Source organism: Peromyscus leucopus, chromosome 10 (assembly GCF_004664715.2).
Source record: "Peromyscus leucopus breed LL Stock chromosome 10, UCI_PerLeu_2.1, whole genome shotgun sequence".
Classification (NCBI taxonomy): domain Eukaryota; kingdom Metazoa; phylum Chordata; class Mammalia; order Rodentia; family Cricetidae; genus Peromyscus; species Peromyscus leucopus.
The window spans coordinates 86,381,959-86,409,236 of record NC_051071.1 but is presented as its reverse complement, the minus strand read 5'-3'; the positions used below and the strand labels follow the sequence as shown (position 1 = coordinate 86,409,236).

Sequence of the window (27,278 nt, the reverse complement as noted above, 5' to 3'; positions counted from 1 at the left end):
TTAGATTTGGGGATCCAGGCATCGTTTATGTGGCTAGCATGATGAATTTCAGCAAGCTGGTGAGCTTGCCTGAAAATGGCAGGTAGCAGCCCTGGGCTGGAGTGTTTCTCCCTGCACATCTCGTCGTCCATGACAAGGTACAGTCAGAGTTCTTCTGTCACCGTAAGTTCCCAGGACCACATCATCCGTGCTGTTACCCACATACCAGGTGATGAACTTACTCTGTTCCCCACTGTGAATGGAGTTCACAGGGTTAATCTAAGGTCCGCTTGCTCCCTTGCTGAGGGCCCGTGATGAGGCAGAGAGCATCATGGTCCAAGAGGGGCGGAGCAAAGCTGCTCATCTCCAGGCAACCAGGATGCAGAGTGTTGACTGACACTTTTTAACTAATTGGGGAACCATCAAGTGACTGATGCTCTGGCCGCTCTGACTCACAGAACGCCAGTTGGAGTGAACTCCGTCTAATCCCGAGTCTCCATTCTTTGTGAAATGGGTTGATTTCTGCAGTGCGTACCTTTCATTCAACAGCATAAGTAGATTTTTTTACTTTCAAATTCTGAGAACATTTCTTCAGAGAGAACGAGGGCTAAAAGGAGTTTCTTAGAAGCGGCTTATCATACTTACAATATTCTGGTGTCAAGGAAAAAACTTCCCATATGTTGTTTCTAATCTCAGTCATAAACCTGAAAGGAGAAGTAAAAGGCAGGGTTGGATGTGGACTCATTGATTGCCCGCTTTCCGAAGTCACACAGTGTCGGTCTCAACAATTCTTTATTAGGACCGCCTTGAGCAGCTGTCCTTTTAAAGGTAGGGGTGTGGGTTATTTGCTGACACTTTTAATCATCACAAATGGGCTGGGGACTCCTGGGTATACTTCTGTCACAGTGGGAATTTCATTCTGCCCTTTGATGCAGATGTAAATGATTTACCAAAGGTTAGTAGTCTCTGAGCTGTTATCTTCCGGGTTTTAGCCGTAGATGGGTTCTGTATACAGGAAGGAAGTGCCTGTAGAGGGTTTCTGTATACAGGAAGGAAGTGCCTGTAGAGGGTTTCTGTATACAGGAAGGAAGTGCCTGTGATGGGTTCTGTATACAAGAAGGAAGTGCCTGTAGAGGGTTTCTGTATACAGGAAGGAAGTGCCTGTAAATGAGTTCTGTATACAGGAAGGAAGTGCCTGTAGAGGGTTTCTGTATACAGGAAGGAAGTGCCTGTAGAGGGTTTCTGTATACAGGAAGGAAGTGCCTGTAGAGGGTTTCTGTATACATGAAGGAAGTGCTTGTAGAGGGTTTCTGTATGCAGGAAAGAAGTGCCTGTAGAGGGTTTCTGTATACAGGAAGGAAGTGCCTGTAGAGGGTTTCTGTATACAGGAAGGAAGTGCCTGTAAATGAGTTCTGTATACAGGAAGGAAGTGCCTGTAGAGGGTTTCTGTATACAGAAGGAAGTGCCTGTAGAGGGTTTCTGTATACAGGAAGGAAGTGCCTGTAGATGGGTTCTCTATACAGGAAGGAAGTGCCTGTAGATGGGTTCTCTATACAGGAAGGAAGTGCCTGTAGATGGGTTCTCTATACAGGAAGGAAGTGCCTGTAGATGGGTTCTCTATACAGGAAGGAAGTGCCTGTAGATGGGTTCTCTATACAGGAAGGAAGTGCCTGTGATGGGTTCTGTATACAGGAAGGAAGTGCCTGTTCTGACTAGTTTGCTTTTATGGAGCTCATTGTTTTCATGATTTTCAAAACTTCTTTCATTGGATTTATAAAATATATAACAATTTGTAAGTTCCTTTTAGTGTGTATATGTGTAGTGTGTAAGAGGTTTGCATGTATGTTGTGCACATGTCTATGAGTGTATACGTGTATGTATGTATGTATGAATGTATGTATGTATATGGAGACCCGAGGCTATGCTGAAAGTCTTCCTTGAGCCGTCTTCGGTCTCTGGCTTGCTCATTCTGATTGGCTCACTGACTCTGGGGATCCTTTGGCTCTGCTTCCCAAAGTGCCAGGATGATGGATGGGCCATCACACCCCCCTCACACTTCTGTGCTGGGGATCTGAAGTCTGGTCCTCAGGCTTATAGAGCAGTTTCCTGTTGTCAGAGCACCCCCCATCCCACCCCATGTTGCTTTTATGATAGAGTGTCGGTGCAGGTGGAGTGAAATGCTAACTCTGTTAACAGCTTGGGGATGGGAAAGAGCTGTCTGTGTGGGAAGGACTGAAGACCCCTGGGAACCACCCCTGTGTTGACAGCTGGTCTTCAGAATAGAAGGAAGGTACTCGGAGGTAACATGAATCCCAGTATCTCCAAGTGATGCATCGTGTGTGACAGGGAATGTGAACCACACTCAGATTTCATGCTCGCCCTTAGCTACCAACCTATCAAACTGCAGAAAAACCAAAGAAAAATTAGCCTAAGTTATTGATTTAATGCCCTGCAGTGAGTCAAAGATAACACCAGGAATGAAATCCTAGAGTGTGGAGACTCAAACTATACTTTCTATTCTGATTTTCCTGGGAAATTACTCAAATTCTCTGTCTAGAACTTAGCCTTCATTTTTTTGACTTATCTGCTCTGTTTTCCATGGATCACCTCTAGAATTCAGGTATTGAAACTCCGGGGCATTGGTGGCTGCAGGAGGTGATTAGGCAGAGCTCACCGACAAAGCTCTTACGAGAGTCTTCACAGTTCATCTCCCCCTCTTCCTCCTGCCCCGTGTGAGGACACTGTCCCTCCTCAGAGGGTGTGCTCAGGCACCGTCCTGGCAGCGGAGGCAGCCCTTGTCATCAGTGACGACTCCTCTGCGGCTGACACACGGAGCAGCCAGATGTTTGTTTTGGTTCTCAGACCCAGATGTTTTCAGTGTGGAAGCCAAAGCTGGAATGGCCGTGTCTATCCACAGCAGTAGCTCATCTTGTTGATGACGTCCTTTGCACAAGGTCCTGACGGTGACTTCAGTTTGAAGTCTTCCTGAAGAAAGACTTGGAAGGTTGTGGTTACATTTGACATGAAGAGCAGTTTGGGAACACCGACAGCTGATGATGCTGGGGTTGATGAGTGAAGCAAAGGAGGCCTGCTGGTTCGAGTCATTGTTACTTGTTTTTCACGTCCAGGACTGTGAAGGCATCAGGGCAGGGGAGGAGCAATTCTAGGAGGCCCGGTCCTGCTTGTCTGGGGGTCAGAGGCTGTAGTCTCGGGTACGAAGTCACTGTTGGTAGAATTTCATTTGCTTGTAACTTTGAAAAGCAATATCTTTCCTGGTTCCTGTTGACTTGGTATAGAGGATTGGAGCATTGTCCTGACAGCTTAATATAATTAATCTTCTTTGAACACTGATTAAAAGTCATAGACCGTTTTCCTAGAATATATTGACAAATCAGAATGAAGTTATTCCCAAGCTAACACTACCCCGTGTGACTTGCTTAATCACTGAAATGCCCTGCATGGTTTTATGTAATGGGATTGTCTCCAGCTGCATTTCACTCATGAAACTGAGGAAGTGGACTTCTTTTTTTTTTTTTTTTTTTTTTTTTGGTTTTTCGAGACAGGGTTTCTCTGTGTAGCTTTGCGCCTTTCCTGGGACTCACTTGGTAGCCCAGGCTGGCCTCGAACTCACAGAGATCCGCCTGCCTCTGCCTCCCGAGTGCTGGGATTAAAGGCGTGCGCCACCACCGCCCGGCTGGAAGTGGACTTCTTACCTAAGATATTGAAATTAATATGAGCTTAAGCCACATGTAGCTGGTGGCGGCCATATTGGACGATACAGACTTAATCCCTCCCAAGTCCTGAGGGTGACAATCCCTATAAAATAGATCTGTGGAGCTGGGCGGTGGTGGCGCACGCCTTTAATCCCAGCACTCAGGAGGTAGAGGCAGGTGGATCTCTGTGAGTTCAAGGCCAGCCTGGGCTACCGAGTGAGTTCCAGGAAAGGCGCAAAGCTACACAGAGAAACCCTGTCTTGAAAAACCAAAAAAAGAAAGAAAAGAAAAGAAAAAGAGGTGTGTGTGTGGAACTGATTTAGAATTTCATTGTTCACCTCACTTCTGAATATTGCAGCCAATCATAGTCCGACTACCTCACTGTTTAAGGAACTTGTGATATAGCTTTGTTTGGTGCTGTGTATGGGACCTCTTTGTCATTCAAGATTTAAAGGTGTTTTAGTGTTTGGTTCTGTCTCTCCTAGACTGCTGTGTCTGGGGTGGGCTTGTCGCAGGCTGTTATGTTTGTTAAGGTAATTTGAGGAGAACAGCTATAGAATGCTGTACTGGAATCTCGTCTGTCATTGTGTCTGTCCCCTGCTAGGAACACTGATGATTTGGAGTCCTTGTTTGCCCAAGTATTTTTAAAGTGCGGTTCCTAAACGTGAACATTACTTAGTAATAAGATTACAACTTCAGGAGCGATCTTCATAAAATCTGATGTTTTATCTCTGGCAATGGTTCTCAACCCTGGTGCGCTGAGAGGCAAGGAAGGAAGAAACTCTTACGCCCACCACTGCTCTAGCCCCAGGCTTCCTGGCTTGGGCAGAAAAGGGTGTGCACAGCACAGTGTTGAGCCGTTCTTAGGACTGGAGTAATTAGTAGGCCTGAGGCAATTAGCGGATGTGGCTTTCTATGTGGAGGGAAATATTCTGAATTAGAAACTAATTCATGATCTCCTTCCCCTTTCTAGTTGGAGCCCAGGTTTCAAGTCCCGAGTAGAGTGCCACCTGGGGATGGGCCCCACTGCGCTCACACACTCAGAAGGAGCTGTCCAAGGAATGCGTTAAAGGTCAGTGCCTGGAAGACAGATTAGAGGGCTTAGGTTTAATCTTTACTAACGTTGAATTTATAAGTAAATTGTGGTGATGAATTTACGTGTGAGTAGAAATGGCTTTTTAAATTGATTTGATTAATAGTTCTATCTTTATACATTTGATTATTGAACTATCTTAGGAACTATAAAAAGTCTTGGAATTACACTTGAACAGGCTATTTAAAGGAAGATGCAGAGTGCATGTTCACCCATGTGCTTATAGATGTGTAACGTGTGCAAGGATATTCAAGAAATTGGTGGCGGCGGCTCTGGGGAGGAGAAACGAGGCGTGCGGGGCTTCTTTTCACTCTGTACTTTTGTATTAGTACAATCTTTTAAAACCTATGGTTATGGTAAATTCCAGAACAAAAACAAACAAAACCTGTGCCTGAAAACTTTCTCATTTTTAGCAGTAGTTTTACAGTTTTTCCTACTAGGAAAATATAAAACAGCCGTGTTTTCATTGGAGTTGATGCCCCTGCTGATGTGGTTTGGATGTGCAGTTTAGGGGTTCTTCCACTTCCTTCTCCTGAACTTAGGACCTGGGGTTTCGTTTTTCTGTGCATCTTCTTATGTTCCATTTAATTCACCATGGCCAGGTCTGTCCCTTTAGATCTTTAACACTAATTCTTAGAGTGGGCTCTTGGTCTGGTTCAGTTCCTGGTTCTAGCGTTCTTCCAGCCACACAGCTGGGTGGCCGAGTCTTCTGCATCTGTCCTCTGATCCGGAAGGGCTGCCCGTCCCCAGGTTGATCCCATGTTGACCGCATCACTTGTCTCATTCGTACCCCACCTTTGTCAATTAAGCAGCATTAAACCATCCACCGAACACCAGGCGCTATGTTCAGAAATTATTGTTACTGCACACATAAGCCATTAATGATCGGTCTGTGTCTGCCTTCCTATGCAGGTCTCATCCCATCCTCCCCTCAGGTTCACCCCGTGTTCTAACTGTGCCCAGGAGTCAGTATGTGGTCTCTATTTTGAGTCTGACTCATAGGAGACAACTGTAGAAATAATGACATTTAGGAGATGATTTGGGCACCGGATATTAAGGTTGTCTTAGTTAGGGTTACTATTTCTGCGATGAAACACCATGACCAAAAAGCTAGTTGGGGAGGAAAGGGTTTATTTGGCTTACACTTCAGCATTGTTGTTCATCACTGAAGGAAGTCAGGACAGGAACTCAAACAGGGCAGGATCTAGGAAGCAGGAGCTGATGTAGAGGCCATGGAGGGCAGCTGCTTACTGCCTTGCTTCTCATGGCTTGCTCAGCCCTTCTTATAGAACCCAGGACCAGCAGCCCAGGGATGGCACCACCCACCATGGGCTGGGCCCTCCCCCATTGATCACTAAATGAGAAAATGCCTTACAGCTGGGTTTCAAGGAAGCATTTCTTCAGCTGAGGCTCCTTCCTCTTCACTCTAGCTTGTGTCAAGTTCACACAAAACCACCCAGTAATTTAGGGATCAAAGCTTTTCCTATTTTTATCATGATGCTCAGCCCGGGAGATCCTTGGGGATCTGATGGCTCCTGTGCAAACCCGAGATGACGCTGCCTAGGCATGCTGCTTAGCAGATCAGTGATCTGTAAGGGCTTCAAACTTTTATAGTCCCCTTTCCCCCTTCTCTGTATGTCTCTATTTCTCTATCACATCTTACAATGTAGCCCAGGCTACCCTCAAACCATAATCCTCAGCCTCAGCTTTCTGAGTGCTGGAGTCATAGGAATGTCTGTAGGCAGAATTTCTCTGTGTCCTGGCAGTCTCTCCCAAATAACCACCCAGAGGCTTATCATTTATTATAAATGCTCAGCCAATAGCTCAGGCTTGTTACTAGCTAACTCTTACAACATAGATGTAGCGAGCACATACCCCAGTTACAGGGGAGGAATAATCACTCTTGATTCAGACTTGGTATAACACTCATTTATTCACACAGTAAGATTACAAGCAATATTTATCCCGTCTTCCAAATGGAAGCAGGAATACCTCTCTGAGTGTAGAAGTCCAGACTTGCCACGTCTGTTCCTCTGGATCTTGGGTCAGCCTTCCTCAGATCAGCCACGTCTGCACTGGGGACAGGATCTCACGTCTCTGGCAGAGGAGAGTCGTCTCGCATGAGGGCCTGACGAGCTCTGTTGGTCGGGTCTGAGGCTTCATCTTTTATATTCTTTCCTGGCTGGGTTTCTAGTCTTATCCCTACTTCCACACATAGCTTATAGCTTATCACTACTCCATTCGTGGTTTACTTACGTCATTCTATTGCTTATCACTCCTGACCAGGGTTGTTCACCCTAGGCCTTACATGTTCCTTACAATAGATTAATCCATTTATATTAATCTACATTCTGCCACATGGCATTACCTGTCTTTCATCTTGAACCTCCTGTTTCCTCTCTGTGTCTCACTGGTGACTCTTCTGACTCCGTCCTGCTTCTTCCCGGTGTCCTCTGTGTCTGGCTGTCCTGCCTGTGCCTCCTACCTAACTGCCGGCCAATCAGCTCTTTTATTAAACCAATCAGAAGGTGCCTTGGCGAAGATACATCTTCACATGATACAATAAGATTATTCCATAACAAATGTCCCCTACTACTAACTGCCATATTTCATTTTTAAAGGTTATCGTCATTCCCAATGAATTTATAATAGACTATTTACAGTGTATTCCTTAAGTATAATGCCAAAACAAGATTTTGCTTGAGAAGAAGTACACATATATGTGTTGAACTTTGAACTGCAGAAGTAGTGCCCATTCCAGTCAGTTTAAACAGGAATGTTCTTACTAGAGTGTTAGTGGAATATAGACTCATGGAGCAGAGGGATCAGCTGTCCTGTGCCATGGAAAGACCTTTAAGGACAATTTTTAAAGTTTTATTTTCATTAGTGAATATGTGTATTTAGCCTGAGCATGTGTGCCCAGTGCCCAAAGATCCAGAAGAGGGTGTTGGATCCCCTTGAACTGGAGTTACAGACAGTTGTGAGCTGTCATGTGGGTGCTGGGAACCAAACCTCAGTCCTCTGCAAGAGCAGCAAGTTCTCCTAACAGCTGAGCCATCTCTCCGCCTCCCATTAAGGATGCTTTATGTATGATGGGGCAGGAAATCTGTAGGTGTGGCCAACTCAAAGTTGTAGTCCAGTTTTGACCTGTGACTTGTTTATGTGTTACTCGAACTGTGATTAGATTGTCATTTTTAAATATTCAAAAAATTAAAAAACAACAACAACAATGATTTGTGGTCCCAGTATCCATATATAAACTGTACTGGACCACACTTATTGCGTGTGACTGCTCTCACCCCACAATGGCAGTGTTAAGCAGTTATAACGAAAACTGCCTGGCAAAGTAGTTATTATCTGGCCCTAGGGGAAAAGGTTTGCCAGTCCTTGTTCTAGGATACACTCTAGGCCAACTCAGGAAGCTGCAGTTGTTGCCAGCCAAAGAGATGTGACAGGCCCTGGAATTCTAGTCCCACAGCTGAAAATATTCACAATGCAGTCTCTGCTCTCTTCTGGCCCTGAAAGCTTATGCAAGTAAGTTTGATCGGCTCATTCTAAATTGCAACCAGAACCTGTGTGTAGCCTGGGACCCCTCCCTTAGCCTGTGTGGAATATGAAGGCACACTACAGAAGCAGGGTAGAAGGGGTGGTGGGCTTCAGTCCCTACCACGTTTATCATACTGTGGGTATGACTTGGAAATACAGCATCCCTGTGGTCATTAAAAAGATAACTTCCACTGGGCGTGGTGGCTCATGGCTCCTTCTGAGGAGGCACTGGAGGAGGGTCTCAAGGGTGAGGCCCATGTGGGCTGCTCAGCAAGATCCTGTATCAAAGTTTAAAAGGAGAATAGGGGATGAGGACGTGGCTGATGTGTGCGGTGCTTGCTTAACATCCGTAGGTCTTGGGTTTGATGCCAACACCACAAAAAGCAGCAATGATAAGGGATCAATTTTTCACAAACTCTAAATCACACATTGATTAGCTATAATTACGATTATGTTCTAATTAGACACTGATTACCCACTGTGTGAGAGTCTGCTGTGGGATGTCTTTCTGCATGCTGTGAATATGTGTTGTTCTGATTGGTTGGTACATAAAGCTGCATTGGCCTATGGCAGGGCAGGATGGAGCCAGGTGAGAAAATCCAAGGGAGATTGTGAAAGGAGAGTGGGGGGTGGGGAGTCAGGGGGAGACGCCAAACTGCCGTCCCAGGAGCAACCTGTAATGGGACGCAGGTAAAGCCACGGAACATGTGGTGATAACATAGATTAATAGCAATGGGTTGATTTAAGATGAAAGAGCTAGCTAGCAAGAAGCCTCCCATAAGCCATACAGTTGGTAATTAATATAAGCCCCTGAGTGATTATTTTATAAGTGGCTGTGGGACCTCAGAGCTGAGCGGGACACAGGAAAACTTCCAGCTACAACAGTCCCAGGCATGTGTTGTGGTATTCTGTTCTCCTATACTGTCAAATATACTGAGGGAATTATCTGATTTAACTAACACTGAGCAAGGTGTGGTCTAGGGTGAGTTGATGACTTTTCCTTGTATTCTTTACTCTAGCTCTAATTACCAATAGTCTCAGCTCCAAGGGATCACGTGCCGTCCACAGCCACCACCACCCCAACCCCCCACATATGTAAAAATATCCCCAGAGTGCTCCAGCAGAGATGCTGTTGGTAAAGCGGCAGGCTGGGCTGATCAGACCAATAGGATCCAGGATCCATCTCATACGTGAATAGTTTTAATTTGTTTAGTTATAATCTCTGAACTTTTTAAAGCTAAATCTAAATCATTTCAAGGCCAGGCCTTTAAAAAAATTAAATTGGGGACTGAAGAGATGGCTCAGGGCTTCAGAGCACTGTCTACAGGTCCTCCAGAGGTAGAGAGTTCAGTTACCAGCAGCCACATGGTGGCTCACAACTCTCTGTAGTGGGATCTGATGCCCTCTTCTGGTATAAAGTTGTACGTGCAGATAGAGCACTCATACATTAAAATAAATATACAAATTAAAAAAAAAAACAAAATAATAAAAATCAAGGAGGGAGGGAGGGAGGCAGGCTGATCAGAGTGGGGACTGAGCTCGGTGCTGGATGACACTGGCCCGGGGATAGGGGCGGAATGGATCCCTGACTGTTGGCTGTAAGCCTCCTCCTCGGTGGATTCCCAGCAGCTGCTGCCTGGACTCTGCTCGTTCAGCTGTTCCCTTTGCAGCTTGTATGGTTGATTTGATCGGGACCAGCAGGTCAAGGTTAGGAGCCTCATGGACCAAAGAGCTGTCTGGGTTTCTACTTATGTTGGATATTTAGGGAAAATATTTCGTGAAACCTGAGTTTCATTTTTAAATCAAAGTGATTATTTAAAATAATAAGGAAAATAGTTATTGTTGCTGGGTTCAATTTTTTCCCCTTGAAGTTTTAAATCTCATTTTCTTATTCATGAAGAAATTAGTAAGAACTTTTAAAATGATATCATATATCCTGTTATATAACATATATAAATTATGTATAAATATAATAATTATGTTTAACTGCCAATAGGGTCTTTTTATTTGTAGTTCCCCCTCAGTGGATTCTGCTAGGGAATTGTTTCCTTAATATTCTGAGTGTTATTTATATTTGGGTTCAGGATGTGGTGCTTACAATCAGGGAAAACTAACTAAGAGAACGGAAACTCTCATGAGAGAAGAAAACGTAGCCAGGTGTGTAAAACACTTCCTGAATGTCAGCTGTGTCTGGAGATTAGAATTCTCTGGCAAGATTGTCCTCAGGACACAGTTCTTGTTTGTTACCAGTCTGGTTATAGCCTTGGTGGAACTCACAGAGTGAACAGACGGTCAGTTGGTCTCCCCTCCCTGTTCCCTCCCTCTCTCCCCCCCAACCCCGTTTGTAAAATCTTCTTTTTATATAAAAATACTTGATGTAATGACTTTATCTTAATGTTAAAGGAGGAACAAATCATACTGTCATTGCTAGGAATAGCTAGAAAATAAAGATCACTGTCTTTGAATAAATAATTATTTCCTGGGCTGAAGAGATGATTTGGAGGGTAAAATTTGCTGTGCCAGCATGAAGGCCTGAGTTCAGACCCCCAACACCCATGTAAAAGCCAGCTGGAGCCACGTGACCTGCAACCCCAATACTTGGGGACAAGTCTTGTCAGTCAGCCTAGCCAATCCGTGAACCCTGGGTTCAGTCAAAGACTGTCCAAGACTAAGGTGAAGAGTGTCTGAGGGAAATAACCTGTGTTAACCCCTTGTGTGTGTGTGCACTTGCTCTCTCTCTCACACACACACCCTGTTCCTGAGTTAGCTTCCAATTAATAGTCCAAGACGGGATCTGGAGTTCTCTATCTTTACATTTTAGCTATGACCGGGTTTTCAGTCTTTTTGGCAAGTTCCTGTAACCGTGTGTTTTTTCATCTGTCGTTTGTGGCGACACATCAGTCCCTTTCTGTGAAAGTACCTTGGACTGTGCGGTGGAGTCACTGGGTGACCCAGGACCTTAGGCTGCACTTCCTAAGTGAAAACTGACTCGGAGGCAGGAAGCAAGAGCTCCCTGGGGACCAACACCCGCCCTGGCTACTGAGTCCCTTTAGACTCCTAAAATGGCTCAAGGGCAGAAAAGCTGGTGTTTTCCACTTGGGCAGACTGGTTACCAGCTGGTGAGTGGAAAAGATTGGGTTTGAGTAGTTAACATAGGCGGTAGAGCTGCAGAAACCTGACAGGCTGGACTGGTCTGAGGGCAGGCCAGGGAAGACCGCTGGTTTCTTCCTGAAGGCCTGGTAAACATGTGCATAACCCTGTCTGACACGCTTTCACCCACAGCCCTGCAGCCGGGCAAGGTCCCCTGGCTCCACTTTCCCTTAGTTCTTGCCTCTCCGCTGTACAGTACTCACCACCATATCCCAGGGACCTACCTACCCAGGGAATGGTTTACATCCTGTAAATATGACTCTAGATCTAGTAGTGTAAGCCATCATTGAGAGCCACAATTCTTATAACACGGCCACAGGAGAATATGCTCAAGTGTGTGGTGACTCCCAAATACAAACAGGAAGTTGTTAAAGCCAAATTGGGGTCATTGAGTACTGCAGAGTCTGCTTGGTCTGTTGTTGGAGACCATGGGTAGGCCTGTGCTGGGAGGCCAGGATCAGATGGATTGTGTCACTAAGGTTTGCACAGTTTGTCCAGGTGCCACTTTAAAATAGAGTCCTAGTCCCCTTTCATCATCTGGTGAGAATCTTCCTGGAGTGGAGGGAGCCTGCCGGTCCTGCCACTCCCCCCTCTGGGGTCCTGAGCCAAACCTGTTTCCCTGGAGACAGACACTGCAGAGTTGTCCTTGCTGGCTGAATCCATCCCCCTTCCCCAGAGAGAGAGAAGCCTATCAGGAATTTATTTTTGTTTACATGATTCTAATGGCTACAAACATTTTAAAAAAACAAAACAAAAAACCTACTTCCAGCTAAGTATTTCTGCAGATGTAATATTTTTCTTGTTACTTTCTGAGCAGATAAATTATATTTTACTCAAGTATGTTTTGTTGTATTTTTTTTCTTTTTAGTTCTAGAATACTAAAAGGAATAAAAGGCTCACTGAAAGTACCTGAGAATCAGTTTAGACAAAAGTGTATGAATCCACCTCATTTTAGTATGGTTTAGTTGAGACTAACCTAAGAGATAAATTGGTGTTTAAGTATTTAGTTTTAGGTGTTAATCTGTTCTTTTAAAAACAGTATTTTATGTGGGTGTGTCTCTTAGCTGCCTGTATGTCTGTGTACCACATGCATGCCTGGTGCCCTTGAAGGCCAGAAGAGGGCATCGGATCCCCTCAGACTGGAATGAGCTGCCATGTGATTCCTGGGACTAGAACCCAGGTCCTCTGGAAAGGCAGCTAGTGTTCTTGACCAGTGAACTCTCTCCAGCCTCCATAAATAAATTCTTCATAAAGCTCATGTGTTGAGCCATGCCTAACTAAATTCAAAAGTATTACAAAGTAATTATTTCCTTTAAAAAGCTGTATTTTTAAAAAGGATTTCTTGTAAATTATGTGTGCATGTTTATGTCTGGGGCGGTGGCGGCGAGGTGGTGGTGGTGGTGGTGGTGGTGGTGGTGGTGGTGGTGGTGGTGGTGGTGGTGGTGGTGGTGGTGGATGTGCATGTCTGTGTTGAGTACTCAGCGCGGCCAGAAGATGGTGAGCCCCGCGGTGTGGCTGGGCACTGAACCTGTTCCTCTGCAGGAGCAGCCGGGGCTTTGGACTACTGTTGCTCAGTCTCTTCTGTCTCTACTTTTAGTTCTTTTAACAGTGGACAAGCACAGCTATTCCAAAGCGGGTGGTGTCAGCTGCTATTATTACTATGTATGTTTTTGAAAGTGTATTATGGGTGTGTTTTCTATTTCTAAAAACTAATATTATAATATATATCTCACCGTCTTCCTTAGTTCTTTTTACCTATCACTATATCCTTCCAGGATTCACATTACAAATGATGTGAATTATATCATTTTAAATGGCTCTGTGTGGTCGTGTATTATCTTGTTTTGTCTTTATTTGCTATTGAAAATTTTTGTTTTACCTTTTATTGTGTGTATGTATGAGTGTGTGTACATGCGTGTGTTCATGTGTGTATGTGTGTGTGTGTGTGTGTGTGTGTGTGCAGGAGAGAAGATGAGTGCACGTGGGTTCTTTCCTTTGGCTGTGGGTCCCAGATATCAAACTCAGGTCAGACTTGGCGCAGACCCCCTCCCCCGCTGAGCAGTCCCCCCGCCCTACCTATTCATTTTCCCAATGTGATGGCCTTGAGTAGCCTCCAAGGCCCCGCACCAGAAAGAGAGCACAGACCTTCTTGTGTAAGCGCTACACTGTGAGCATCTCTGGGTGCAGAGCTGGGGGAGAGGTCTTGAGGATGCAGGCGTGCCCTGGGAGTCCTCTGCCAGTGTGTCCTCGGTCTGTGGTGCCTGTCCACATAGACACTCATCTCCGAGGCATTGTGTGCACTTCCTTGTATAATCTGCTCCTCCTGGTGGCTGCTTCATTGAGGCATCCTGGTGTGTCTCGGTTTGCCTTTCTTCATTAGGATTGTTGTATCTCCCTGACTGGGGAATTTGTAAATTCTGGTAACTAACTGTCCAGTTCAGATCATTCAGATATCTCGTTCTGTCCAGTTCCCTCTCTTTGCAGTGGGTTCACAATATTCTTTCTACCTTACTTCATTTCAAATCCTTATTTTTCCAGAAAATAAAGTTTAATGTTTAAAAATGAAAAAAAAAAATCAGGGACTGGAAGGCAGGTAAATTTCATTTCAGTTGTTCTTTGATTTATTATCAGGCCATGTACACAAACAAACGAACAACAAAACAGTAAACTGGAAACTCTGTGAATACCAAAAGCAAAATATTGGTAACCTGCCGAGAATCACACCTCGGCATCGCGCTGTGCCAACGCCGCGCACCAGCGTCTCCTTTGTTTGGTGGTTGACGGGGAAGTGTGGCTTGCAGCCTCTGCCTGGAACAGAGACAGCACCGCATATGGCTAGCCCTAGAAACGCTCAGATCGACAGTCTGTCGTACAGTGTCTCCGGAACGCATCTCACTGTTGTGTCATGATACAGTTGTAGAATTGTAACTCAAACCACCCCGAGTTGCAGATCATCTGGGCAGTGATTTAAGTTTCATTACGTTGTATTTACTTGTGTGCGTGTGTAGGTCAGAGGACCACCTCTGGGAGCCGGTGCCTTCCTTCTCCCGTGTTGGTCCCAGGGGTTGAGTTCGCCTCATCAGATGTGTTCACCTGCTTAGGCGTCTGTGTATTTCAAGAAACCGATTAGAATACTAGATCACACCATTTTTATATTTAAACCAATGAAGAAATCTAATGCAATTACATTTAAATATTACATCATTGTACTTACTGACATGAATCAAGTTATTTCCGGTATATATGTTAAAAGAGTCGTAGTGGCTGCTAGAAGGTTAAACCCTTGTCCGTGCCCTCGAGGTAGCTCGGAAGGAACAGTGCTCAGAGGACCGGACAGTTGATTTAGGTTAAGTCTCAGACTGAAAACAGCCCCTGCCAAACCATGGTAATCAAACCAGACTGATACAAGAAGACGCCAGCCAAGGAGCAGGAGAGAGTTCACAGGACACAGGCACCAGGGTCGGTCCTTGAGGAACTAACACCACCGAGGAGACAGCGGCATGAAGCTGCAGCCTGGTGGCGGTCCATGAACTAGAGACCCAGATACGAGGGGAAAGGCTCAGCCCAGTTTGTCATTTCCGCAATGTATTTTTAATATGTATTTAACATGAGAGACTCCAAACATACATAAATATTGTGATCATGGAAATAGTATGTTCCCTGTGTTCCTGAGAGAAATTACATGATGAAATGAGCAGTCCTTTCCTCCACAGCCTGTGTTTTCTGTTTCAGCCTTTAGAATCACAAGCCCAGACATTAAATATGCAGTAGATTATTATTTTATTTTAGGTGTCAAATGCTGACTACCAGCCATGTTTAGCCTGTGTTTCAGTTGTACTTGTCTTTGCCCTTTTCCTCAACTCTGTCTGAGCTGTCCTCAGTAGGAGAAGAGACCAGCAAGGCTCGCCTCACCCTTTATTCCGGGAGCCGGTTTTGTATTTTATTGCCTGGCACTATTCCTTCTGAGAGGAAGATGGCCACTAGAAGAAAATAGAGTGAACTGACCCATGTGCTGCTGCACAGACTAACTTCCCCTACAAGTTAGAAGGGCAACGCACTTCAAGTGGTGTCGGTGTGTCACATGGGTTTTGAAAACACACTCTAGTGGATGGATGAAATTACCTTCGAAAGCAAGGCATGCTTGTGCTCTTCTTTAATCCCAGCACTCAGGAGGCAGAGGCAGGAGGATCTCTGTGAGTTCGAGGCCAGCCTGGTCTACATAATTAGTTCTGGGACAACTAGGGCCACATAGTGAGAACCTGTCTCAAAATTTAAAAAAGAGGAGGAGGAAGAAGAGAAATGGATGTGTGTGTGTGTGTGTGTGTGTGTGTGTGTGTGTGTGTGTGTGTGTGTTCCCTCTCCGTCTTCCCCAAAGGTGGTTTTTGAAATGAGCCCCATGTGACCCACAGTGAAGGGACGTGACTAGGACATGACTGTTTATGGTGGCCAGTCTTACATTTCCATAGTGTCGCAAGGGTCAGAGACACAGCTTCTCACTCATGCCCCCTTGGCCCTGCTCTGCTTCCAGTCCCCATCCCTCAGTCGTGTGAATGACACTGGTCCTCCCTCCCCAAACTCGAGACTGAAAATGTATTTTCCATTTGTGGAATATTGTATAGATCCTTTTGCTGAAACAGAGAAGAATTAATAGCTCTCTGATGTGGTGATATTAGTATTCTAGGAAATAAAGCTTGCCTGAAGATCAGAGGTCAGAGCCAGCCACAGAGTTAAACATAGAGGTCAGGCAGTGGTGGCATACATACCTTTAATCCTAGCACTCGGGAGGCAGAGATCCATCTAGATCTCTGTGAGTTCACGGCCACACTGGGCTATGTGAGATTGATCCGGTCGAGAGAGAAACAGAGCCAGGCAGTGGTGGCACACACCATTAACCCCAGTATTTGGGAAGCACACACGCCATTGATCCCAGCACTAGGAAGATTGAGATCAGAAGTGAAATGGCTGGGTGGAGAAAGACACATAAGATGTGAGGAGACAGGAACTAGAGAGCCTTTTTGGCTGAGGACTCAGGACATTAGTCTGAGGATTAGTGGAGTTGGTGAGGTGAGACGTGGCAGTGGCCTGTTCCTTTGTCTCTCTGATCTTTCAGCATTTGCCTCAATATCTGGCTCCGGGTTTTTATTATAAGACCATTTAGGATTCGTGCAACACTCGGATGCACAGTCTGATCCAGTAACGCGGGCCTTTTGTGTCTGATGTATCATTAGTAATGCCGCTTATATTTTAAAGAGTGTTTCTTTGAGGCTTTCATAGTACCCAGCCTTTCCCATTCACTCGTCCTTGCTGAATGGCTAAATAGTATACGTCTTCAAAATAATCGTGGTGGAAGATTTACAGAAAAAGTTTACTGTCAGCAAGAATGTCCTTTGCCTCATTCTTTCATGCAGCCCTGGTCTGTCACGTGCCTGTTAAGATGATGTGTTCAGTGCTAGGGAGCTGGCTTAATCAGTGGGGTGCTTATTGCTCAGGCATGAGAACCTGAGTTCAGTCCCCAGGACCTTGTACATGCTGGGCACTGCAGCATACACCCCCAGAAACCCAGTGCTGGAGAGGCAGATCCCAGGGGCTGGAGAGCCAGCCAGCCTAGCTGAAATGGAGCTTGAGGTTCACTTAAGGACCCCGTCTCAAGTCGAATGGCTCATGACTGAGAAAGACAACCAACGTTAGCCTCCAGCCTCTGCCCCTGTGCTCACCGGCACACGCACACACAGCATCCTTGGCGTGTAAGATACTGTGATGTCAACAACAGCAACAACAACAACCGAGCGCACTGGTCACTGATCTGACATGAAGTGTATTTTAAAGCAATTGTTGTAGTCACGTGTGCACTGGAAATCCCCTTCATAAACCCTGATGCTTTACTGCCCTAGTAGGTTGAGAAACGGCCTCATGGGTCAGACTAGGTCATGGACTGTTGGCCGCCAGCACATCCTGATGGAAGGGCTTGGTGTGGGCCGCCCCGTGCTCTTTAACAGGTAAGGAGCAGTGTCTGGATTCCAGCTAAGTGGGTGTGAGGTGATGGACGGCAGGCCCGCGGGTAGGATGCAGAAACGGGCGTCTTTCGAGCAGAGCTGTCGGAAGGCTGAATTCAGCTCTCATCCATGCTACCTAGCAAGGATTCCAGCTCCTGAAGCAGCTTTTCCCAGTTAGAGCTTCGCAGATTGCATGGAGCACTGTGTTCTGTGCTTTGTTCTGTAATTACAAAGTTGCTGTACATGCAGAGAGAGAGAGAGAGAGAGAGAGAGAGAGAGAGAGAGAGAGAGAGAGAGAGAGAGAGAGAGAGAAGCTGATAAACTGGTCTTAAGAGTTTTAGTAAGAGTTCAATAAAACTGCTCCATGGAAACAGATGACACTTGGATTTACCCACTCATCGTAAACGAGGTACGATGTGACAGGCTGAGAAAGAGGCTCGCTGTGTAGACAGATATTTGCCCTAGATGTCCTTTCTTCCTTGCAAGGTACTTCAGGAATAACTGTGTTCTTTATGTCTGAGATAAACCAAGGATATCCTTTTTCTAATAGTTTTAAGAAAAGATAATTTTTTCCTTTTATTTTATTTTACAATACCATTCAGTTCTACATATCAGCCACGGATTCCCTTGTTCTCCCCCCCCCTGCCCCCCCTCCCCTTCCCCCCAGCCGACCCCCTATTCCCACCTCCTCCAGGGCAAAGCCTCCCTCGAGGACTGAGATCAACCTGGTAGACTCAGTCCAGGCAGGTCCAGTCCCCTCCTCCCAGACTGAGCCAAGCGTCCCTGCATAAGCCCCAGGTTTCAAACAGCCAACTCATGCAATGAGCACAGGACCCAGTACCACTGCCTAGATGCCTCCCAAACAGATCAAGCCAATCAACTGTCTCACCTATTCAGAGGGCCTGATCCAGTTGGGGGCCCCTCAGCCTTTGGTTCATAGTTCATGTGTTTCTATTCGTTTGGCTATTTGTCCCTGTGCTTTATCCAACCTTGGTTTCAACAATTCTCGCTCATATAAACCCTCCTCTTTCTCACTAATTAGACTCCCGGAGCTCCACCCGGGCCCAGCCGTGGATCTCTGCATCCAGATCCCTCAGTCATTGGACGGGGTTTCTGGCACGACTGTTAGGGTATTTGGCCATCCCATCACCAGAGTAGGTCAGTTCTGGCTGTCTCTCGACCATTGCCAGCAGTCTATTGTGGGGGTGTCTTTGTGGATTTCTGTGGGCCTCTCTAGCACTTTGTCCCTAAGAAAAGATAATTTGCTATCAAACAAACACCAATGAATTCTTTGATCCCCTGTGACCTGCGAGTGAGGGGAGTGTCCACAGACTGAGAAAGGCGGGGGCCAGTAAAGTGACTCACGCAACATGTAGCCACTGATGTGTGTGATGCAAAAGTTTTCAAGATTTATAAGCAGCAAAGTCTGTTTCATGATATGAAAACATGGACGTGAGACTGAATTGGGAAAACAGAAAACACCCCCACCCAACAGTACTAGTGCTGTCCCTGTGCGATTCCGAAGCTGGGCTGCCTGCCTCCTGGGAGCTACCCAGACTCTCTGCCTCTTCCTCCCTGGCTTTGTGTGTGTAGGAGAATATGGACCACATAGAACAAGGTACATTGTAGCATCACACGGTCCCACAAAACAGTGTATTAGTACGGATGTGCATGTAGGGGGGGTCTGGTTTTGTTCTGAAGTTTTATTTCAAAAAGTGGTATTATGTAGCGTGTTATGTTTTTCTACATTTTAACTCCTGAAATGAACCCAGACTGTTCCGTCTAGTTTGTTGGCTTCCATTAGTAAGTAAATCACAGATTCTCTGCTCTGGATGGACACTTCTGCCAGATCACCAGTTCAGACTATGTCCGATCTCCACACATCCTGCACACATGCAAGAGTGTATCTGGGCGAGTGCCTGGGAGTAGAGCTGCTGGATGAGATGGCATGTACATGTTCAGTGCCGCTAGCTAAGGCTAGACCACTTTAATGTCACGCTGAACCTGTAGCATTGTGTTCTTCCCCCACTGTTGTGGAATTACCATGATCTTAAGTAGCAAATGGCAACACAAGTTGTTATCTTTTGGCCCTGGAGGTCAGAAGTCTGAAATTGATCTAACAGTGCAAAAATGCTGGTGTCCAGAGCTGTGTTCCTCCTGAAGGCGTCAGGGGCTAACCCCACCCCACCCCCTCCACCTTTGTCAGCTTCTGGGCCACCACGTTCCTGGCTCACGGCTGCACCTCCTGGCCTGCTCCCACAGCCACATCCAGTCTGGCTCTCGTACTCCTCCCTCTGCCTTTGTGATCGCACACAACGCTCTTCTATCCCAGCGTCCTTGACTTCGGCATATCTGCAGGGCCCTTTTTATTGATTTATGTTTTGAGGCAGATCTCACTATGCAGGCCTTGCCGGGTGGATTTAGTTGTGTAGACCAGGCTGGCCTGAAACTCACAGAGATGTGCCTGCTGAGATCAAATGCATGTGCTGGAAAGATGTCTCAGCAGTTAAGAAAGAGCTCTTGCTCACAGCTGTCTATAACTTCGGTTCCAGGGATCTCCGGCACCCTCTTCTGGCCCCCAAGGGTACTGCACACACATGGTGCACTTACATGCAGGCAAACCACTCATACACATAAAGTAAAAATAATACAAAATCTTAAAAAACAAACACTTGCTACCACATCTGTCCTTGCAAAGTCCCTTCCACCTGGGAAGCTACCAGGCATCCTAGGGATGACAGTACAGATACCTTGGCTGAGGCCTTACCTGCTTTATGTCAATGTGAAGCTCTTTTAGTTTCGTGGAGAAATATTTATTTTGGCTCACTGTAAACTTGTAGGTGTCACAGGTTGTTACCCCCTCCCCAGTTTGGGATATGTGTGTTATTAGTTTACTTTTCTTTTGTTGATTTGGATGTATAGTGGCTTTAATTTTGACAAAGCTGATTCTGTGTGTGTGTGTGTGTGTGTGTTAGTTTTGTTGAACTTTTTTTTTTTTTTACACTGAGCATAGGGAATGTTTTTCATCTTTGTTGTTGCCCACCCCGCAACACTCAGGAGATTGTGTGAGGCAGGAGGATCATGAGTTCGAGTCCAGTCTGGCCTACATAGCGATGCTCTTCAAAAACAAGCTTTATTTCCCATTAGTGTGTAATGCTGTGGTGGTGAAAGCAGAGAGGAGTGAATGGCTGCAGCTGCTCTTGTGGAGAGTCAGAGATAGAGAATGGGTTGACATGGATCTTGGAGTTAGTAACTCAAATTGCCTTAGGATTCAGAAGAATCAGGTATCCGTGATAAATTGTCAGGCAGTTAAAAATGTTGAGTTTTCATTTCAAGCAAAAGAAAGCCCCAGGTTGCAACATGCATATAGGTTCAGAGAGCTGCGTGCGTGCGTTCATCCAGATGTTGAGGACTTCTCTCTCTGCTTACAGTGGTCTGGCCCATCCAGATGTTGAGGACCATTCTCCTGGTTTATGGTGGTTTGGTCCATCCAGATGTTGAGGACTGCTCTCTTAGCTTATGGTGGTTTGGTCCATCCAGATGTTAAGGACTTCTCTCTTTGATTATAGTGGTCTGGCCCATCCAGATGTTGAGGACCACTCTCCTGGCTTATGGTGGTTTGGTCCATCCAGATGTTAAGGACTGCTCTCTTAGCTTATGGTGGTCTGATTCCTCACCTTTAAGACCAGTATGCATTGATAGTTTGGAACTTTGGGAAAAGGCATGTTGTTACACCGTGGATGGAGTGAAGCCTAGAGCTGGTGTTTCTGTGATGTTTTATACATAGCAGACACTCTAGGAATTCAATTTCAGCAAAGCCGTTATGGCTGGAAGTCAACAGTACTGACTGCAGTACATTGTGTCGACTTTAATGGAACTCTGTGCTTAATGGGCAGACACATTTTGAGGAAGTCTGGAACAAAGTCCCGTGAGCAACCTGGGCAATTCCAGTTTTGCTAAAGTAGACATAATGACATTGATATTCGCATGGAGTTTACATACACGCTGACAGCAATTTAGGTGAGAAGCAGGGACTCAGACAAGCTCTGTACCCAGGTGCAGCTTTAACTTTACTATGTAGTACAGCCTGGCCTTGAACTCACATTTCTTCTGTCTCCACCCACAGAGGGGGTGGAGCACCATTGTCTTTGCAAGGGTCTTAGACATACTAGGCAAATGCTCAGCTACTGCCCTATATCCCCAAGCTTCCAAATTTATTCTTCCTTGTTTTGATTTTTGAAATGGGGTCTTACCTTATCTCAGTCTGGCTGGATCTTACAATCCTCCTGCCTCAGACTCTTGAGTGCCAACATTACAGATCTACCAGGGTCTTGTAATGTAGCCCAAGCTGGTCTCCAATTTGAGATCTCCTTGCCTCTGCTTCCTGAGCTCTGAGATCACAGGTGTGTGTTACTGACTCACTCTAAATCACCCTCACTTGTCTTTGTCTCGAGATACCTTTAGTTTATTCATCTCAACTAGACTGATCATCTTTTACTTATGCATTAAACAGTCTGTCTGTCTCTCTGACAGGGTCTCACTATGTAGTCCTGCAACTAGCTCTGTAGACCACGGGGGTTGTGGAGGATTTTCATTTGGTAAGAAGTAGGGTACAAAAATTACAAGTTTAAAAAAATTACAGACTATAGTATTGAGCTTTTTTGTAAAATAATGAATGAATCTGGCCTGCCCAGAGAGTAGAATAACTTGAGGGAAAAAATCTTGTTTTCCCACTTAGTAAGCAAGTGATGTTTGTTTATTTTTTAACGTATTTGCCCATCCCAGACTGAACCTGAGTAAGATTTGGTTCCCACTGCTGAAGAAATTATTAGATTAGTGAGAGCAAACCCATTCATTAGTAAATATATCTTAAACAGATAATGATGATGAGGAGGATAATAATAGTAATAATTGTTGCTTGCTCTCTACTCCTGCCTATGACAGTTTATCCTGGAGCCACATATGAGTGACCGTAGCCTGGGAATACAGATTCCAGTTTCTCCAAATTCCGTATTCCAAAGTGGTAGCATAGTAACAGACATAACAGCACAAAGAGCCCTGTAAGCCGGGCGCTTAGAGAGCATTCCTGTCAACTCAGGCGGGAGCTCCAGGGAGAGGAGGGATCCCAGCAGCAGCCTCGGGGGCTGTCTGATGGCATTCTGAGCCTTTTGATTGGTGCAGTTAGTGGCCTGTACATTCCAGAGATTTACCTGATATGGCTAGTAAGGGCAGAGATAGCCCAAGATAGTTTGTAATTAAACCTTGCAACATAGCGACCTCTCCACAATCACTGAAGGTACAGTCATCCTGTGGTCAAGCGGGTGTGTCTTTTTTCCAGGAATTTTGGTCTACACTAAAGACAGAGTATTCTAAGTCCTACTATAAGCAGAAAGTCCCTGTGGATAAAGCTGCCTGGACACTTGGGGACCACTAAGCCCCGAGAAGGTGACCTCAAGGCCGAGTACTTTGCTGGTAGGCAAAGCTGAGGAGGGTGCATTCTTGGGAGAGATAACAGCAGTGCACTGAAAGTATGGCCAAGGCTAGGGTGGGGGCTTCCTTCCTGGGGAGTTTGGACATCTCCTGAGAGGCGAGGCGGTGGGGTACACGAGGCCAGGGAGTCTGAGAACTCAGATATTAGAGTTGTTTTAATGTATTCTCAGGAATAGACACGCAAATGTTGTGATGTCTGCTTTGCTATTCACAAGGTAATTCCAGAGTGGTGGGGGACACTGTTAAGACGGGGTACCAGTCCTGTAGTGTGAGATACAACTTAATTTTATCAGTCAGTTCAAAGAGCTAGGTTTTTGCTTGCCCGCCCACCCACCTGCCCTCCTTCTTTCCCTCCCTCCCTCTCTCCCTCCCTCCCTTCCTCCCTCCCTCCTCCCCCTCTCTATCTCTTTCTTTCTTTCTTTCTTTTCTTTCTTTCTTTCTTTCTTTCTTTCTTTCTTTCTTTCTTTCTTTCTTTCTTTCTTTCTTTCTTTCTTTCTTTCTTTCTTTCTTTCTTTCTTTCTTTCTTTCTTTCTTCCTTCCTTCCTTCCTTCCTTCCTTCCTTCCTTCCTTCCTTCCTTCCTTCCTTCCTTCTTCCTTCCTTCCTTTCTCTCTCTCTTTCTGTTTTTGCTGTTCATTTGTTTTTGTTTTTTTGAGACAGGATCTTATCACATAGCCCAGGCTGACCTAGGACCTGTGTTCAACCTCAGGAGTGCTAGACTTTCAGGTACAAACCACTGTGCCCAACTTTCTGTTTGGTTTTGGCTTTGGAGACAGGGTCTAGCCTCAAACTATGCAGTAGAAGGTGACTTGAGCTGAATCTTCTTGCCACTCAGTTCTAAGGGCTGGGATTACAGGTGTGTGACTACAAGTGTAGTCTTTGGGTTTACTGCATCTGGTCTTAACCTTGCATGGCCTGTGTTTGTTGCCCAGCGTGAGGTGTGCCCTGGTGGATGTTTTGTGTGAACTGAGAAGAAGGCATGTTGTTGAAGAGACTGTTCCATAAATATCAGCAATGGTCCCATTTGCTTGCTAGTACTGTTCAGGTGACCTGTGTCTTTACTGACTTCTGGTGCATGTCTTTTGAGATGTGGAGCAAATTCAGGGCCTTGTGGATGCTGGGCAAGTGTTCCACTACCCTGCAAGCCAGCTTGAAATTTCTCTCCTTAATTCTTGACTGTGCCACCACCACTGGAATGCTGGGATTAAAGGCTTGCACCAAGAGAAAATAAAGGTAAATCCTAGAGGGTTGATCTACCCAGTACCGTCTAAGGACTTCAGGTTCCCAACCGTCTCTGTCATCTCATTCTGTTAGTCCTGTGGAGCCTGCCTCATGGATTGGTAACTTTCACTCGGTCCCCTTTCCTCCTGACATTTTCTCCTGGTTCTAATGAAGACAGTGTAAGAAATTTATCTAGTTTTTCCATTTTTCCTTTTGATTGGAGTTCACATGGTATGCCTTTTCCATCTCTTGTTGTTGTTTGTTGGTTGGTTTTGGTTTTTAAAGTCAGAGTCTCACTGTGTAGCTCTTGCTACCTGTATCCAATGTATGGATCAGGGTGGCCTCTAGCTCTCTGGGGTTCCCCCTGCCCCTGCCCCTCAGTTCTGAGATTATAGGCAAGTGTCTTTACAACTGTGGGGCTTTTGCATCATGGCTTGTTATTGATCAGGATACAGTGATTCCAGCTATTACAGCTGTGCCGTTGTGGTGACATTAGTGTCTTCTGTGTTTGTAACTTTTCTCTGTTGCCGTTATCTCTGCCCCACACATGCACGCACGCACCCTTCTCTTCTCCTGTATTAACTCAGCACTCTGAATTTACCTTTCTTCAAAGCCCAGGGGCACGGTGACATGGTTGGGGACCGGCCCTTCCCTCAGGCCACAGAAGGCTCGGAGGAAGGCTTTCTCCTGGAGAGCTGGCCTTCCTGTGGGCAGGATTCTGGGTGGGACCTTTTCTTACTGAAAGTCTTCCCACCCTTTGCCAAAGGCAAACCCCAGGATCTCCCGTTCTGTCTCCAGAGTGAGACTCCTGGCTTGAAGCCTGGGCAGTTTTTGTTTGCCAGTCCTGAGACCACACACCTGGACCTTCCCTTTCCTGCTGGCTGCTCCTCCCTGCAGCCCCCTCTGTCACAGCAGCTCATCACAGTGAGGTTCTCACCAGCTCATGGCTCCACAGGCTTCCGATGGGAAGCAGATTTCACCCGCCATCCGAGTCCCAGAGTCTTTCCTGTTACTCAATGGTTTCTGCTGTAAAGGCAAGGATCTCACTTAAGATTTTTTTTTTTTTTTTTTTTTTTTGGCTTTTCGAGACAGGGTTTCTCTGTGTAGCTTTGCGCCTTTCCTGGAGCTCACTTGGTAGCCCAGGCTGGCCTCGAACTCACAGAGATCCGCCTGGCTCTGCCTCCGGAGTGCTGGGATTAAAGGCGTGCGCCACCAACGCCCGGCAAGATTTTTTGTTATGTTATGATATGTTATGGTTTTTTTGTTGTTGTTGTTATGATAAACTTTAGTTTTGCTTTCTTTGCAAATTTTTTCTGTCACTAGTTCTGCACACTAGTAACAACTGTAAGTTACGGTATTGGGCACACCACACCGTACTGTTACAAACCACTCACTCCACATGGTGGTGTGTGCCTATAAGCTGAGTCCTCACTAGCCTGGGCTGTAACGGTGGCGGCCCTACTAAAAGTCATGATAACCCAAAGGTCATAAAAACATGCTACACCTTGGATGGTACCTTTAGTACCATCTGAGAAACTAACCATGGGACTCTCATGTGGTGGTATTGTGTTCCCCAAAATATTGTGCACCCTAATAAACTTATCTGGGGTCAGAGACAGAACAGCCACAATGTTAAACATGAGGATAGGCAGTGGTAGCACACGCCTTTAATCCTAGAATTCCAGAGGCAGAAACCCATGTGTTCAAGGATACAGCCAAGCATGGTGACTCACGCCTTTAATCCCAAAAAGCAAGCCTTTAATCCTAGGGAGTGAGGCAGAAAGAGAAAGATATATAAGGCGTGAAGACCAGAAACTAGAAGCATTTGGCTGGTTAATCTTTCAGGCTTCCTAGCAGCATTTCAGCTGAGACCCATTCTGGATGAGGACTCAGAGGCTTCCAGTCTGAGGAAACAGGACCAGCTGAGGAACTGGTGAGGTGAGGAAGCTGTGGTTTGTTCTGTCTCTCTGATCTTCCAGTATTCACCCCAATAACTGGCCTCAGGTTTGATTTTATTAATAAGACTCTCTGAGATTCCTGCTACACTCTCAGATTGCTCTAACCAAGACAGTTGGCTTAAATTTTAATCAGTAATGTTTGCAAGTCTCCATTTTTGCTGTTCTAAGTATATTTATTTAGTTTTTATATTTATTATTTTAGTTTATTATTTAGTTTTGTCAAATTGATGAGCAATATTTGTTCTTTATTTGCATTTCTGATGTTCTTAATACCTGTGTAATGATGTATTCTTTTTACCTGCAATGGTTTGTTATTTTAATTAGTTGATTTGTAGTTTCCATTGAGATAGGTTCTCACTCTGAAGCCCAGGCTTGTCTTAATTCTCATGCCTCCTGGGTGCTGGGATTATGGATGTGAGCCACAAGGCTTGGCTGGTTTTTATTTCAGGCATATGTTGGTCTAGGGTGTTCATTTTTTTTTGGTTTTTTGTGAGTTTTGTTGTTGTTGTTGTTTGTCTGAGACAGGGTTACTCTGTGTAACAGCCCTGGCTATCCTGGAACTCACTCTGTAGACTAGGCTGGCCTCAAATTCACAGAGATCCTCCTGTCTCTGCCTCCGTAGTGCTGGGATTAAAGGCATGCACCACCACCTCCCTGTTTAGGTCTAGGGATTTTAATTAAAATTCCATAGATATTCTAGTTACTAAGACTTGATTAGACAATCTAAAGTATTTAAAAATACTTTAAATCTAAACTATTTAAAAATACTTTAAATCTAAACTATTTATTTTTTATTTGCTCATTTCTTTCTTCATTTTTTATTTACATTTCTCTTAGGACTGCTCCTGCTTGTTTTGTATGTCATAACTCTGTGGTATTTTTACTCATAAATTTGTCTTTTTTTAAAAAACATAATTTACTATAAGCTATAATCATTTCTTTCTGTACTTGCTACCAATATTTTGTTTACATTTATACCTTTGTTTAGAAGTATTATTTTTATTTATAAATAGAAAGAAGAAGAAATCACAACAACCCCTTTTTGGTTTTTGAGACAGGTTCTCTCTATGTAACCCTGGCAAGCCTGAAACTCTCCATGTAGCCGAGGCTGACTTCACAGAAATCTGCCTGCTTCTG

The 27,278-nt window shown here is 45.3% G+C and overlaps 1 protein-coding gene across 1 annotated transcript in view; it reads left to right on the top strand.

The window, feature by feature from the left end:
* Wdfy3 (WD repeat and FYVE domain containing 3) overlaps positions 1-27,278 on the top strand; it is a 253,962-nt gene that overhangs the window by 61,380 nt on the left and 165,304 nt on the right. Inside the window, 1 exon segment of the mRNA XM_028867282.2 lies at positions 4,666-4,764. The gene's annotated coding sequence lies outside the window, so the exon portion shown is untranslated.